Source organism: Bufo bufo, chromosome 6, assembly GCF_905171765.1.
Source record: "Bufo bufo chromosome 6, aBufBuf1.1, whole genome shotgun sequence".
In the NCBI taxonomy this organism is placed as follows: Eukaryota; Metazoa; Chordata; class Amphibia; order Anura; family Bufonidae; genus Bufo; species Bufo bufo.
The window spans coordinates 157,846,674-157,863,091 of NC_053394.1; the positions used below are offsets into that span (position 1 = coordinate 157,846,674).

Consider the following 16,418-nt stretch of genomic DNA (forward strand, 5'->3'; position numbering starts at 1 on the left):
TTTTTTACACATTTTGATTTCAAACTACTTCCCACACATTAGGGCACCTAAATTGCCAGGGCAGTATAACTACCCCACAAGTGACCCCATTTTGGAAAGAAGACACCCCAAGGTATTCCGTGAGGGGCATGGCGAGTTCCTAGATTTTTTTATTTTTTGTCACAAGTTAGCGGAAAATGATGATGTTATTAATATTTTTTTTCTTGCCATGTCTCATATTCCACTAACTTGTGACAAAAATTAAAAACTTCCATGAACTCATTATGCCCATCAGCGAATACCTTAGGGTGTCTACTTTCCGAAATGGGGTCATTTGTGGGGTGTTTGTACTGGCTGGCCATTGTAGAACCTCAGGAAACATGACAGGTGCTCAGAAAGTCAGAGCTGCTTCAAAAAGCGGAAATTCACATTTTTGTACCATAGTTTGTAAACGCTATAACTTTTACCCAAACCATTTTTTTTTTTTACCCAAACATTTTTTTTTAATCAAAGACATGTAGAACAATAAATTTAGAGAAAAATTTATATATGGATGTCGTTTTTTTAAAAAAAAATTTACAACTGAAAGTGAAAAATGAATTTTTTTTTCAAAAATTTCGTTAAATTTCGATTAGTAACAAAAAAAGTAAAAATGTCAGCAGCAATGAAATACCACCAAATGAAAGCTCTATTAGTGAGAAGAAAAGGAGGTAAAATTCATTTGGGTGGTAAGTTGCATGACCGAGCAATAAACGGTGAAAGTAGTGTAGTGCAGAAGTGTAAAAAGTGGCCTGGTCATTAAGGGTGTTTAAGCTAGGGGAGCTGAGGTGGTTAAAAAAAAAACTTTCGGAAAAATGTTTTTCTTTTCATTGCCATAGGGTTCATTTGTTAGGCTTCGTTCACATCACCGTTCAGCCTTTCCGTTTAGGAGCAGGAGAACGGAAAGGATGGAAAAGGCACATAACTGACGCCAAACTGAGCCCTTAGGACCCCATAGACTATAATGGGGTCCGTTATGTTTCCGCTCAGAAGATGATTTTTTAGCGGAGACAAAAGTCCTGCATGCACAACTTTTGTCTCCGCTTAAAAATCATCTTCTGAGCGGAAACATAACGGACCCCATTATAGTCTATGGGCTCAGTTTGGCGTCAGTTATGTGCCTTTTCCGTCCTTTCCGTTCTCCTGCTCCTGAACGGTGATGTGAACGAATCCTAGTTTTTATTTATACCATTTTGGAGTGTGTTACTTTTTGATCACTTTTTATTCTTTTTTTTTTTTTTGGAGAGGTGAAGCAACAAAGTGGCTATGGCAACGTACAGGATAAATACGTTTATATTGTGATATTTCTGGCAATGCCTGTGATGTTTATTTTTCTGTATCAAACTTTTTATTAATATTAATTCAAAAAGGGTTGAGCAGTAGTGTACATACAGAATAAAAGTACAATCAGCAATAAATCACATAGAAACCAAACACTGACAGAAATAACAGGCCAGTACAAAAAAAATGTAAATGTAAAGATTGTTATATTTATTTTTATTTTAACCCTTTCACCCACGGAGTTTTTTTGTGGTTTTTTTTTCTAGCGTTTTCGTTTTGCCTACCTTCCCAGAGCCATAACTTTTTTATTTGTCTGTTCACATAGCCATATGAGGGCTTATTTTTTGCGGGACAAGTTGTACTTTTCAACGCCACCATTTAATATTGCATATGATGTAGTGGGAAGCAGGAAAAAAATTCCAAATGGGGTGAAATTGCAAAAAAAAAAGCAAATCCACCACAGTTTTACAGGTTTTTTATTTTGCAACGTTCGATGTGCGATAAAACTGACCAGTTACTTTTATTCTACAGGTCAGTACAAATCCGGTGATACCTTATGTGTATAGTTTTTCTTGCGTTTTGATAGTGATAAAAAAGTGGGGAAAAAAATCAGTTTTATTCTTTGTCGCCATATTTTGACCCACATAACTTTTTTGTAATTATGTGTACGGAACTGTATGGGAGCTCATTTTTTGCGGGGCGATCTGAACTTTTCATTAATACAATTCTGACTTTTCGATCACTTTTTATTTCATTTTTTTGTAGAAAATGAAGCGACCAAAACCGGCGAATTGGCCATTTGGACACTTTTTTCTGTTTTGCTGTTTGCCGTATGGGGAATATATTTGTATACTATGGGCGTTTTTTCGCACACCGCGACACTCATGATGTGTATTTTTATTTTTATTTTTTTTAGTTCTTTTATTTGTATTTTGGGAAAAGGGGGGTGATTTTGAATTTTTATAATTAATTATTTTTTTTTTACTTTTTTTCCCCATAGGGAACTATAACCATCAATCATCTGATTGCTATTATCATAGACTCCAAAGCACTTGCATTGGAATCTATGATGATTTTACTACTTTCCTATGGAGCCCTATTACAGGAAAGGCTCATTCACAAAGACAGGGGCTGCTGCACAGAAGGTCCGGCTCCTTCGATTGCCACACGGGGGAGCCGGAGCATAGCCAAAAGCGCATGCTTTCGGTTTTCAGCGCGCTCAGATGCCGTGGATTGACCACGGCATCTGAGGGGTTAAATGTCCGTAATCGGCATTACTGCCGGTTGCGAACATGAGCCGCAGGTGTCTGCTATAAGAAGCAGGCGGCCACCCGCAGCTATGGCGCCCTTAGCGCTCAGGAGTGGGCGCCATCTTTAAAGACCCGGCCAGCTCCGTACTACTTTAGTACGGTGCTAGGGGTGAAGGGGTTAAATATTGGGAAAGGGGAGTGATTTGGAAAAAAATAAATATATATACTGTATGTGTGTGTATGTATGTGTGTGTATATATGTATGTATATATATATATATATATATATATATATATATATATATAATCAATGAAAAAGACCGGCACTCGCTGTTGATAATTCTTTAATAGAGCGCCCAAACACAGAGAAATGACATCACACAGAAAACCACACCCACCAATCAGTGTTAAAACGAAAACATATGAGTTCCTTTAAATTCACTTTAGTTTGTTCCTTACTTCTTTCTTCCTTCATTATGTTCGCTGTAAATAATATATAGAAAAAAATCCATTTATTTTCTTACAAAGGATATTTTTGTCAAAAAATTATTATTTTCATTATTTTGTTTTTTATTTTTTATTTTTTATTTTTATTTTTTGTTTTAAAGTTTTTTATTTGTTTTTAATTGCACTATTGCAATACTCAAAAATATAACATTATAGAAAAATTATTATCCTGAGAAAAATATTATTATACCAAGGTGATCTATCAGAGGAAGCTTTGTATATTATACTCCCGGTTGAGTCCGTGGGGCTCAATCGTTCGTAATCGATGTATCCAATAAGCCTCCCTCTGCAGCAATAACTTGTTCCTATCTCCACCCCGACGTGGAAGGGGTACACTGTCTATAATCTGGTAACGCAACTGTGCCACTGTGTGTCTATGTGCATGGAAGTGGAATGGTACAGGAAATAATAAATTTTGCTTGCGGATGGTGGACTTGTGGTTACTAAGTCTGTCTTTCATCCTAGTGGAAGTCTCTCCCACGTACAATAGACCACAGGGGCACTTTAAAATATATATAACAAAACGACTGTCACAGGTGAATTTTTTTTTTATAGGTATGCGTTCGCCAGATTGTGGATGTGTAAAGTGTGTACCCTTGATTACACTAGAACAGTGTACGCAATTTAAGCAGGGAAAAGTTCCCATTTTAGGAGTAGCCAGTACTCTCTGTATAGATGCAGTTTTGCTACTTCCAATGTCCGCCCGTACTATCTTATCACGTATTTGTGGCTCTTTTGAAGCACATCATAGGTGGTAGTTTAAACTCCACTACTTGTGGGTACGACTTTGACACAACGTTCCAATGTTTATTTATTATCCCTCTCAATCTCTGAGACCATGGATGATACTGAATTACAAGTGGAATCCGTGGTTCTTTTAGGGGCTTATCCTGTTGTTTTATCTCGACTCGGTTCCTTTGTTCTTTTAATAAGTGATCGGGATAACCTCTCTCCTTAAATTTCTGGCTCATTTCGTCTAATCTTTCCTTACATAATTCAGCTGTGCCCACTATGCGCTTAACCCTTTGAAATTGGGAAAAGGGGAGGGATTTTTTTGTGGCTGCTGGGTGGTTGCTAGTATACATGAGTAAGCTATTTCGATCTATATTTTTTGTAAATAGATCCGTGTATAACCCACCTGTGTCTCCCTTAATTACCCACGTGTCTAGGAAAGAAATTTTTTGTACATCAAAATGCAGAGTGAATTTCAACTCAGGCCAGACAGAATTGAGGTGAAGAGTAAATTGTTGAAGGGATCAAACGTCGCCGCGCCATACGCAAATAATGTCATCGATAAAACGACGCCAGAATTTGCAGTGTTTTCTATAGAAATCATTAGTATAGACGAAATCCGTCTCAAATTGTGCCATATAACAATTTGCGTACGGCGGTGCGACGTTCGATCCCATCGCGGTCCCACGCCGCTGCTGATAAAAAGAATCCTGAAATAAAAAGTAATTTTGTTCTAGAACAATCCTCAATAATGTCAAGAAAAATTCACATTCTGCATTGTTGTAATGACTTGGTTGTAACAATGTATCAATTGCTTTCAGACCTTTCTCATGTGATATTGATGTGTATAAATTACATACATCAAAGGTGACAAGTAAATCATCTTTTTCTGAATGCAGAGTTTTAATTTCTTGCAAAAAATGCTCAGTATCACGTAAGTATGATGGAGACAATTTACTAAATTAGAATTAAGGCAGTTCTGAAGGCAAAAGGGGATCCAACACCGTATTAGTATGGTGTTCCTAATAATTCTTTAGGTGAGTGTACGTGATAAGATAGTACGGGCGGACATTGGAAGTAGCAAAACTGCATCTATACAGAGAGTACTGGCTACTCCTAAAATGGGAACTTTTCCCTGCTTAAATTGCGTACACTGTTCTAGTGTAATCAAGGGTACACACTTTACACATCCACAATCTGGCGAACGCATACCTATAAAAAAAAATTTCACCTGTGACAGTCATTTTGTTATATATATTTTAAAGTGCCCCTGTGGTCTATTGTACGTGGGAGAGACTTCCACTAGGATGAAAGACAGACTTAGTAACCACAAGTCCACCATCCGCAAGCAAAATTTATTATTTCCTGTACCATTCCACTTCCATGCACATAGACACACAGTGGCACAGTTGCGTTACCAGATTATAGACAGTGTACCCCTTCCACGTCGGGGTGGAGATAGGAACAAGTTATTGCTGCAGAGGGAGGCTTATTGGATACATCGATTACGAACGATTGAGCCCCACGGACTCAACAGGGAGTATAATGTACAAAGCTTCCTCTGATAGATCACCTTGGTATAATAATATTTTTCTCAGGATAATAATTTTTCTATAATGTTATATTTTTGAGTATTGCAATAGTGCAATTAAAAACAAATAAAAAACTTTAAAACAAAAAATAAAAATAAAAAACAAAATAATGAAAATAATAATTTTTGGACAAAAATATCCTTTGTAAGAAAATAAATGGATTTTTTTCTATATATTATTTACAGCGAACATAATGAAGGAAGAAAGAAGTAAGGAACAAACTAAAGTGAATTTAAAGGAACTCATATGTTTTCGTTTTAACACTGATTGGTGGGTGTGGTTTTCTGTGTGATGTCATTTCTCTGTGTTTGGGCGCTCTATTAAAGAATTATCAACAGCGAGTGCCGGTCTTTTTCATTGATTCTACATTGGAACGCCATCCCATAGACTCGTGCACCGTGACCATATACAGCAGTGCCGACCTGTGATTATTTTATATATATATATATATATATATATATATATATATATATATATACAGTACAGACCAAAAGTTTGGACACACCTTTTCATTCAAAAAGTTTTCTTTATTTTCATGACTATGAAAATTGTAGATTCACACTGAAGGCATCAAAACTATGAATTAACACATGTGGAATTATATACATAACAAACAAGTGTGAAACAACTGAAAATATGTCATATTCTAGGTTCTTCAAAGTAGCCACCTTTTGCTTTGATTACTGCTTTGCACAGTCTTGGCGTTCTCTTGATGAGCTTCAAGAGGTAGTCCCCTGAAATGGTTTTCACTTCACAGGTGTGCCCTGTCAGATTTAATAAGTGGGATTTCTTGCCTTATAAATGGGGTTGGGACCATCAGTGGCGTTGAGGAGAAGTCAGGTGGATACACAGCTGATAGTCCTACTGAATAGACTGTTAGAATTTGTATTATGGCAAGAAAAAAGCAGCTAAGTAAAGAAAAACGAGTGGCCATCATTACTTTAAGAAATGAATGTCAGTCAGTCAGCCGAAAAATTGGGAAAACTTTGAAAGAAAGGGCTATTTGACCATGAAGGAGAGTGATGGGGTGCTGCGCCAGATGACCTGGCCTCCACAGTCACCGGACCTGAACCCAATCGAGATGGTTTGGGGTGAGCTGGACCGCAGAGTGAAGGCAAAAGGGCCAACAAGTGCTAAGCATCTCTGGGAACTCCTTCAAGACTGTTGGAAGACCATTTCAGGGGACTACCTCTTGAAGCTCATCAAGAGAACGCCAAAAGTGTGCAAAGCAGTAATCAAAGCAAAAGGTGGCTACTTTGAAGAACCTAGAATATTACATATTTTCAGTTGTTTCACACTTGTTTGTTATGTATATAATTCCACATGTGTTAATTCATAGTTTTGATGCCTTCATAGTCATGAAAATAAAGAAAACTCTTTGAATGAGAAGGTGTGTCCAAACTTTTGGTCTGTACTGTATATACACTGCTCCAAAAAATGAAGGGAACACTTAAACAACACAATGTAACTCCAAGTCAATCACACTTCTGTGAAATCAAACTGTCCACTTAGGAAGCAACACTGAGTGACAATCAATTTCACATGCTGTTGTGCAAATGGGATAGAAAACAGGTGGAAATTATAGGCAATTAGCAAGACACCCCCAATAAAGGAGTGGTTCTGCAGGTGGTGACCACAGACCACTTCTCAGTTCCTATGCTTCCTGGCTGATGTTTTGGTCACTTTTGAATGCTGGCGGTGCTTTCACTCTAGTGGTAGCATGAGACGGAATCTGCAACCCACACAAGTGGCTCAGGTAGTGCAGCTTATCCAGGATGGCACATCAATGCGAGCTGTGGCAAGAAGGTTTGCTGTGTCTGTCAGCGTAGTGTCCAGAGCATGGAGGCGCTACCAGGAGACAGGCCAGTACATCAGGAGACGTGGAGGAGGGCGAAGGAGGGCAACAACCCAGCAGCAGGACCGCTACCTCCACCTTTGTGCAAGGAGGAATAGGAGGAGCACTGCCAGAGCCCTGCAAAATGACCTCCAGCAGGCAACAAATGTGCATGTGTCTGCTCAAACGGTCAGAAACAGACTCCATGAGGGTGATATGAGGGCCCGACGTCCACAGGTGGGGGTTGTGCTTACAGCCCAACACCGTGCAGGACGTTTGGCATTTGCCAGAGAACACCAAGATTGGCAAATTTGCCACTTGCGCCCTGTGCTCTTCACAGATGAAAGCAGATTCACACTGAGCACATGTGACAGACGTGACAGAGTCTGGAGACGCCGTGGAGAACGTTCTGCTGCCTGCAACATCCTCCAGCATGACCGGTTTGGCATTGGGTCAGTAATGGTGTGGGGTGGCATTTCTTTGGAGGGCCGCACAGCCCTCCATGTGCTCGCCAGAGGTAGCCTGACTGCCATTAGGTACCGAGATGAGATTCTCAGACCCCTTGTGAGACCATATGCTGGTGCGGTTGGCCCTGGGTTCCTCCTAATGCAAGACAATGCTAGACCTCATGTGGCTGGAGTGTGTCAGCAGTTCCTGCAAGACGAAGGCATTGATGCTATGGACTGGCCCGCCCGTTCCCCAGACCTGAATCCAACTGAGCACATCTGGGACATCCTGTCTCGCTCTATCCACCAACAGACCACAGACTGTCCAGGAGTTGGCAGATGCTTTAGTCCAGGTCTGGGAGGAGATCCCTCAGGAGACCGTCTGCCACCTCATCAGGAGCATGCACAGGCGTTGTAGGGAGGTCATACAGGCACGTGGAGGCCACACACACTACTGAGCCTCATTTTGACTTGTTTTAAGGACATTACATCAAAGTTGGATCAGCCTGTAGTGTGTTTTTCCACTTTAATTTTGAGTGTGACTCCAAATCCAGACCTCCATGGTTTGAAAAATTTGATTTCCATTTTTTTATTTTTGTGTGATTTTGTTGTCAGCACATTCAACTATGTAAAGAACAAAGTATTTCAGAAGAATATTTAATTAATTCAGATCTAGGATGTGTTATTTTTATGTTCCCTTTATTTTTTTGAGCAGTGTGTGTGTGTGTGTATATATATATATATATATATATGTGTATCTCACAAAAGTGAGTACACCCCTCACATTTTTGTGAATAATTTATTATATCTTTTCATGAGACAACACTAAAGATCTGACACTTTGATACAATGTAAAGTAGTCCGTGTACAGCTTGTTTTACCCCTATGTAAAAATGGTCAAATTGTGCCCAATTAGCCATTTTCCCTCCCCGGTGTGAATGGGGAGCAGGTGTATTCAATTTGGTGTTACCGCTCTCACACTCTCTCATACTGGTCACTGGAAGTTCAACATGGCACCTCATGGCAAAGAACTCTCTGAGGATCGGAAAAAAGATTTTTTGCTCTACATAAAGATGGCCCAGGCTATAAGAAGATTGCCAACACCCTGAAACTGAGCTGCAGCATGGTGGCCAAGACTATACAGCGGTTTAACAAGACAGGTTCCACTCAGAACAGTCCTTCCCATGGTCAACCAAAGAAGTTAAGTGCACTTGCTCGTCATGTTTAGAGGTTGTCTTTTCAAAATAGACGTATGAGTGCTGCCAGCATTTCTTCAAGGGGTGGGGGGAGTCAGCCTATCAGTTCTCAGACCATACACCGCGCACTGCATCAAATTGGTCTTCATGGCTGTCATCCCAGAAGGAAGCCTATTCTAAAGATGATGCGCAAGAAAGCCCGCAAAAGGTTTGCTGAAGACAAGCAGACTAAGGACATGGATTACTGGAACCATGTCCTGTGGTCTGATGAGACCAAGATAAACTTATTTGGTTCCGATGGTGTCAAGAGTGTGTGGTGGCAACCAGGTGAGGAGTACAAAGACAAGTGCGACTTGTCAAGCATGGTGGTGGGTGTGTCATGGTTTGGGGCTGCATGTGTGCTGCTGGCTGTGGGGAGCTACAGTTCATTGAGGGAACCATGAATGGCAACATGTACTGTGACATACTAAAGCAGAGCATGATCCCCTCCCTTCAGAAATTGGGCCACAGGGCAGTATTCCAACATAACGACACCTCCAAGACGAACACTGCCTTGCTAAAGAAATTAAGGGTAAAGGTGCTGGACTGGTCAAGCATGTCTCCAGACCTAAACCCTATTCAGCATCTGTGGGACATCCTCAAACGGAAGGTGGAGGAGCGCAAGGTCTCTAACATCCACCAGCTCTGTGATGTCGTCATGGAGGAGTGGGAGAGGATTCCAGTGGCAACCTGAAGCTCTAGTGACCTCCATGCCTAAGGCTGAGTTCACACGGGCGAGATTTCCGCACGGGTGCAATGCGGGAGGTGATCCCCCTCCCTATAACAGTGTCATCCACAGATCCCCCTCCCTATAACAGTGTCATCCACAGATCCCCCTCCCTATAACAGTGTCATCCACAGATCCCCCTCCCTATAACAGTGTCATCCACAGATCCCCCTCCCTATAACAGTGTCATCCACAGATCCCCCTCCCTATAACAGTGTCATCCACAGATCCCCTAAACAGTGTCATCCACAGATCCCCCCTAAACAGTGTCATCCACAGATCCCCCCTAAACAGTGTCATCCACAGATCCCCCCTAAACAGTGTCATCCACAGATCCCCCCTAAACAGTGTCATCCACAGATCCCCCCCCCTAAACAGTGTCATCCACAGATCCCCCCCCCTAAACAGTGTCATCCACAGATCCCCCCTAAACAGTGTCATCCACAGATCCCCCCCTAAACAGTGTCATCCACAAATCCCCCCTAAACAGTGTCATCCACAGATCCCCCTAAACAGTGTCATCCACAGATCCCCCCTAAACAGTGTCATCCACAGATCCCCCCCTAAACAGTGTCATCCACAGATCCCCCCCTAAACAGTGTCATCCACAGATCCCCCCTAAACAGTGTCATCCACAGATCCCCCTAAACAGTGTCATCCACAGATCCCCCCCTAAACAGTGTCATCCACAGATCCCCCCTAAACAGTGTCATCCACAGATCCCCCTAAACAGTGTCATCCACAGATCCCCCCTAAACAGTGTCATCCACAGATCCCCCCCTAAACAGTGTCATCCACAGATCCCCCCCCTAAACAGTGTCATCCACAGATCCCCCCCAAACAGTGTCATCCACAGATCCCCCTAAACAGTGTCATCCACAGATCCCCCCTAAACAGTGTCATCCACAGATCCCCCCTAAACAGTGTCATCCACAGATCCCCCTAAACAGTGTCATCCACAGATCCCCCCTAAACAGTGTCATCCACAGATCCCCCCTAAATAGTGTCATCCACAGATCCCCCCTAAACAGTGTCATCCACAGATCCCCCCTAAACAGTGTCATCCACAGATCCCCCCTCCCAATAACAGTGCCATCCACAGATCCCCCCATGACAGTGCCATCCACAGATCCCCCCCATGACAGTGCCATCCACAGATCCCCCCATGACTGCCATCCACAGATCCCCCCCATGACATTGCCATCCACAGATCCCCCCATGACATTGCCATCCACAGATCCCCCTTCCCATAACAGTGCCATCCACAGATCCCCTCCTAAACAGTGCCATCCACAGATCCCCTCCTAAACAGTGCCATCCACAGATCCCCTCCTAAACAGTGCCATCCACAGATCCCCTCCTAAACAGTGCCATCCACAGATCCCCTCCTAAACAGTGCCATCCACAGATCCCCCTCCCCGACACTCAGAGGAGTATACATTTATTAACTGTAATCTCATCTCTTTACTAGGGTATCTTACTCTCAGCTCCGGTAACAGGCAGTGCGGGCGGCGCTAACTTACTGATGTCACGCGCCTGCGCCGCCTAGTGGGAGGAGCATGCGCGTGATGTCAGTGAGTGAGCGCCGCCCACACTGCCTGTTACCAGAGCTGAGAGTAAGATACCCTAGTAAAGAGATGAACGCTGATTTAAAGTTACGGATTACAGTTACCGGTAATAAATGTATACTCCTCTGAGCGGCGGGGCCCTGTATATTCTAACCCCCAGGCAAGCGTCCCCAGCACCATGGGAACGCCTGGGGGTTAGAATAAACCATCAGATTTGAGTTTATAATTAGTGGATTGGAAATTCTGTATATTCCAGTGTAGTGGTGACAACTGCAGGCCTAGATTGGAATATACCTCTGATAGGCTGGATTCTAAGTTGCCTTTCTCTACCAAGGAACAGATTACTCGATCTTGGCACCAGAAAGCTGTTCCAGACCCGGGAACGCAGCCCTCATATGGAAACCTACCTCAGATGTTGTAGTCACAATTGAGGTTGGTTGTAATATGCACAGGTCACAGTGGCAATCTCCCCACTCGCTCTCCCTGGGACTTTGCAGTGACTGATACCATTTCTTCCCTCTGGGCACACCCTGGGGTTTTGGCTCATGCCTGATGGTAGTTGGAGTACCCTTATTGTTAGATGAAGGTCAGGGTGCAAGGCAGGAGAGCAGATGCAATGGCTGGTGAATGGTGGCGTCAATAAAGAGGCCAGTTGGTATAAATAAATCTCTTTAGTAAAGTGCAGAATAGTAGTAGTAGTAGTAGTAGTAGTAGTAGTAGGTAGTAGTACATCCCACAGTAAGAAGGCACTGTTCCATGTAGATCACATTGCAATTAGCAACATAGCATTACAACAATTTACTCTTTGCAGTAAAAGGACGTAAACCCATTGGACTGCTTCAGTACATCACCGGTCTTAGTGATGATGATAGCATGTATGGCAGGCTACAGGATCAGAGATGACTCTGAATTTGATCTTTTAACCACTTAGAAGTGGTTATGCCAATGAAGAAGGCTCCTTCTAGTGGGATTCCACAAATCAAGAGAACAGTAAGAGTCAGATGCTCCTCTGTGACCCTTATGTACTCATGGTCTGTAGGCTTAACCCCTTAAGGACTCAGCCCTATTTCACCTTAAAGGGAACCTGTCACTGGGATTTTGTGTATAGAGCTGAGGACATGGGTTGCTAGATGGCCGCCAGCACATCCGCAATACCCAATACCCATAGCTCTATGTGCTTTTATTGTGAAAAAAAAAAACGATTTGATACATATGCAAATTAACCTGAGATGAGTCCTGTATGTGAGATGAGTCATGGACAGGAATCATCTCAGGTGAATTTGCATATGTATCAAATCGTTTTTTTACACAATAAAAGCACACAGAGCTATGGGGACTGGGTATTACGGATGTGTTAGCAGCCATCTAGCAACCCATGTCCTCAGCTCTATACACAAAAATCCCGGTGACAGGTTCCCTTTAAGGACTTGGCCATTTTTTGCAAATCTGACCAGTGTCACTTTAAGTGCTGATAACTTTAAAACGCTTTTACTTACCCAGGCCGTTTTTTTGTCACATATTGTACTTCATGACACTGCTAAAATTGGGTCAAAAAAGTTAATTTTTTTTTGCATAAAAAAATACCAAATTTACCAAAGATTTGGAAAAATTTGCAAATTTCCAAGTTTCAATTTCTCTACTTCGATAACACATAGTAATACCTCCAAAAATAGTTATTACTTTACATTCCCCATATGTCTACTTCATGTTTGGATCATTTTGGGAATGATATTTTATTTTTTGGGGATGTTACAAGGCTTAGAAGTTTAGAAGCAAATCTTGGAATTTTCAAAAACCCAATTTTTAGGCACCAGTTCAGGTCTGAAGTCACTTTGCGAGGCTTACATAATAGAAACCACCCAAAAATGACCCCATTCTATAAACTACACCCCTCAAGGTATTCAAAACTGATTTTACAAACTTTTTTAACCCTTTAAGTGTTCCACAAGAATTAATGGAAAATAGAGATACAATTTCAAAATTTTCACATTTTTGGCAGATTTTCCATTTTAATAATTTTTTTCCGGCTACAAAGCAAGGGTTAACAGCCAAACCAAACTCAATATTTATGGCCCTGATTCTGTAGTTTACAGAAACACCCCATATGTGGTCATAAACCGCTGTACGGACACACGGCAGGGCGCAGAAGGAAAGGAATGCCATACCGTTTTTGGAAGGCAGGTTTTGCTGGACTGTTTTTTTTTTGACACCATGTCCCATTTGAAGCCCCCCCTCATGCACCCCTACAGTAGAAACTCCCAAAAAATTGCCCCATTTTAAAAACTACGGGATAGGGTGGCAGTATTGTTGGTACTAGTTTAGGGTACATATGATTTTTGGTTGCTCTATATCACACTTTTTGTGAAGCAAGATAACAAGAAATAGCTGTTTTGGCACCGTTTTTATTTTTTGTTATTTACAACATTCATCTGACAGGTTAGATCATGTGATATTTTTATAGACCAGGTTGTCACGGATGCGGCGATACTCAATATGTATACTTTTTTTTTATTTATGTAAGTTTTACACTGATTTATTTTTTTAAGGAAAAAAAAAATCATGTTTTAGTGTTTCCATAGTCTGAGAGCCCTAATTATTTCAGTTTTTGGGTGATTACCTTGGGTAGGGTATGATTTTTGCGGGATGAGATGACGGTTTTATTGGCACTATTTTGGGGTGCGTGTGACTTTTTGATCGCTTGCTATTACACTTTTTGTGATGTAAGGTGACAAAAAATGGTTTATTTAGCACAGTTTTTATTTTACATCTTTTACGGTGTTCATCTGAGGGGTTAGTTCATGTGATCTTTTTATAGAGCCGGTCTATACGGACGCGTCGATACCCAATAAAGATGTTTTAGTGTCTCCATATTCTGAGCCATCTTTTTTTTATTTTTTGGGCGATTGTCTCAGGTAGGGGCTCATTTTTTGCGGGATGAGGTAACGGTTAGATTAGTACTATTTTGGTGGGCAAACGCCTTTTTGATTGCTTGCTGTTGTACTTTTTGTGATGTAAGGTGACAAAAAATGGTTTATTTGGCACAGATTTTATTTTACATCTTTTACGGTGTTCATCTGAGGGGTTAGGTCATGTGATATTTTTATAGAGCCGGTCGATACGGACGCGGCGATACCTAATATGTATACTTTTTTTTATTTATGTAAGTTTTACACAATAACAGCTTTTTTCAAACAAAAAAAAAAGATGTTTTAATGTCTCCATATTCTGAGCCATAGTTTTACCTAATATGTATACTTTTTTTTCCCTCCTATTTTTTACCAATTTTTTTTAACTTTATTTGGGGAAAATGACGTTTTTGTTTATTTTTACTTGAAACTTTTAATTTTTTGGGGGAGAAACTTTATTTTTTCACTTTATTTTTTGTCCCACTTTGGGACTTGAACTTTTGGGGGTCTAATCCTTTACAATGCATTCCAATACTTCTGTATTGGAATGCATTGGCTGTATGAGTAATACTGTGTGTATTACTCATACAGCTTCCGGCCTGTGAGATCCAGCCTGGATCTCACAGGCTCTTCACCGGAAGGCAGCGCGATGCCTTCCTTAGACATCGCGCTGCCTTCCATGCCATCGGGTCCCCCCACAGCCCCATGGGGACCCGATGGCACCTCTGCCAGCCACCGCCGCACAATAAAAATCCGCACACCGCAGGTCTGAATTGACCTGCGGTTTGCGGCGATCGCCGACACGGGGGTGTCACGGGACCCCCTCGGGCATTTAGCCTAGGTGCCTGCTCAATGATTTATGCAGGCACCAGGTTCCGATCACCGCCCGCCGGGCGGCGGTGATCGGAACTATACATGACGTACCAGTACGTCATGGGTCCTTAAGGACTCGGGATCCATGCCGTACCGGTACGTCATGGGTCCCTAAGGGGTTAAAGGGAACCTGTCACCGGGATTTTGTGTATAGAGCTGAGGACTTGGGTTGCTAGATGGCCGCTAGCACATCCGCAATACCCAGTCCCCATAGCTCTGTGTGCTTTTGTGTAAAAAAAAAACTATTTGATCCATATGCAAATTAACCTGAGATGTGTCCTGTACGTGAGAGGAGTCCAGCGTGAAGGAGCCCAGTACCGCCCCCGCATCCTTAGAATCTCCTCCTTGCTCCCCGACGTCAGAAAGCCGAAGCTCTGTAATCTTGCGGTGCGTGAGCTAGCGCATGCACAGTGTCGACATAGTGTTCCTTCCCTGTGCTGGCATCAGCCTCAGGGACGGAACTGCGCATGCGCTAGCTCGCGCATCGCGAGATTACAGCGCTCTGGCTGTCTGACGTCGGGGAGCAAGGAGGAGATTCTGAGGATGCGGGGTGATGCTGGGCTCCTTCACGCTGGACATATCTCACGTACAGGACACATCCCAGGTTAATTTGCTTTTGGATCAAATCTGTTTTTTTACACAATAAAAGCACACAGAGCTATGGGGACTGGGTATTGCGGATGTGCTAGCGGCCATCTAGCAACCCATATCCTCAGCTCTATACACAAAATCCCGGTGACAGGTTCCCTTTAAAAGTACAAAACCCCTATAAGACTGTGTTCACGTCTGCATTGGAGACTCCATTAGAATCCTCAGTAATAGATTCCATAGCTTTTGACATACACCTCCGAGCCCAAGTCTTATTGGTCAGGAGCCACTGGTATCCATCTTGCTATGGATCTGGGACAGTGTTGTGGCATCCCTTATATATGGAAGCGACATTGCAGGCGTGAACAGAGCTTTACAGTTGCTAAGACCCAACCTCATAGACATCTGTTATCACCAGATGAGGGGAATGTGATGGACCACTTTATGCAGGATTTTAGACCTCATAGAGAATAGAATATATTTCTGAGCAGACGTGAGGTAACCTGTAACATTAGTTGCCGTGAGTCAGGTCTTCATCCAGGACAATTTCTTCATTTTCCTTCTCACCTTAGATTCCCATACAGTTTCATCTTGATTTGGGGAAAACTCTGGCTTTGCTGAAGTCCAATAGAATTCTGAAGATATATATTGTAGATGATGCTGTCCTCTATATGATTTTAGAAGCTTTTTTTTTTTCTTTTAAACGTTTGCAGCACAGTCAGCCTCAAGTTGTCTCATATTCCCATCCTAAATGGTCACTTTTGTGACTGAACTACTGATGATGGACAGGGACAAGAATAAGATTACTAACAGGATATTAAGCTTCACCCTGGAGATCATCTACCTGCTGACCGGAGAGGTG

At 42.1% G+C, this 16,418-nt stretch overlaps 1 protein-coding gene across 2 annotated transcripts in view; it reads right to left on the reverse strand.

Annotated features, from left to right (window-relative positions):
* The window catches only part of LOC121005375 (oocyte zinc finger protein XlCOF6-like), a 916,661-nt gene that overhangs the window by 830,698 nt on the left and 69,545 nt on the right, over nt 1-16,418 (reverse strand). The window lies entirely within an intron of this gene.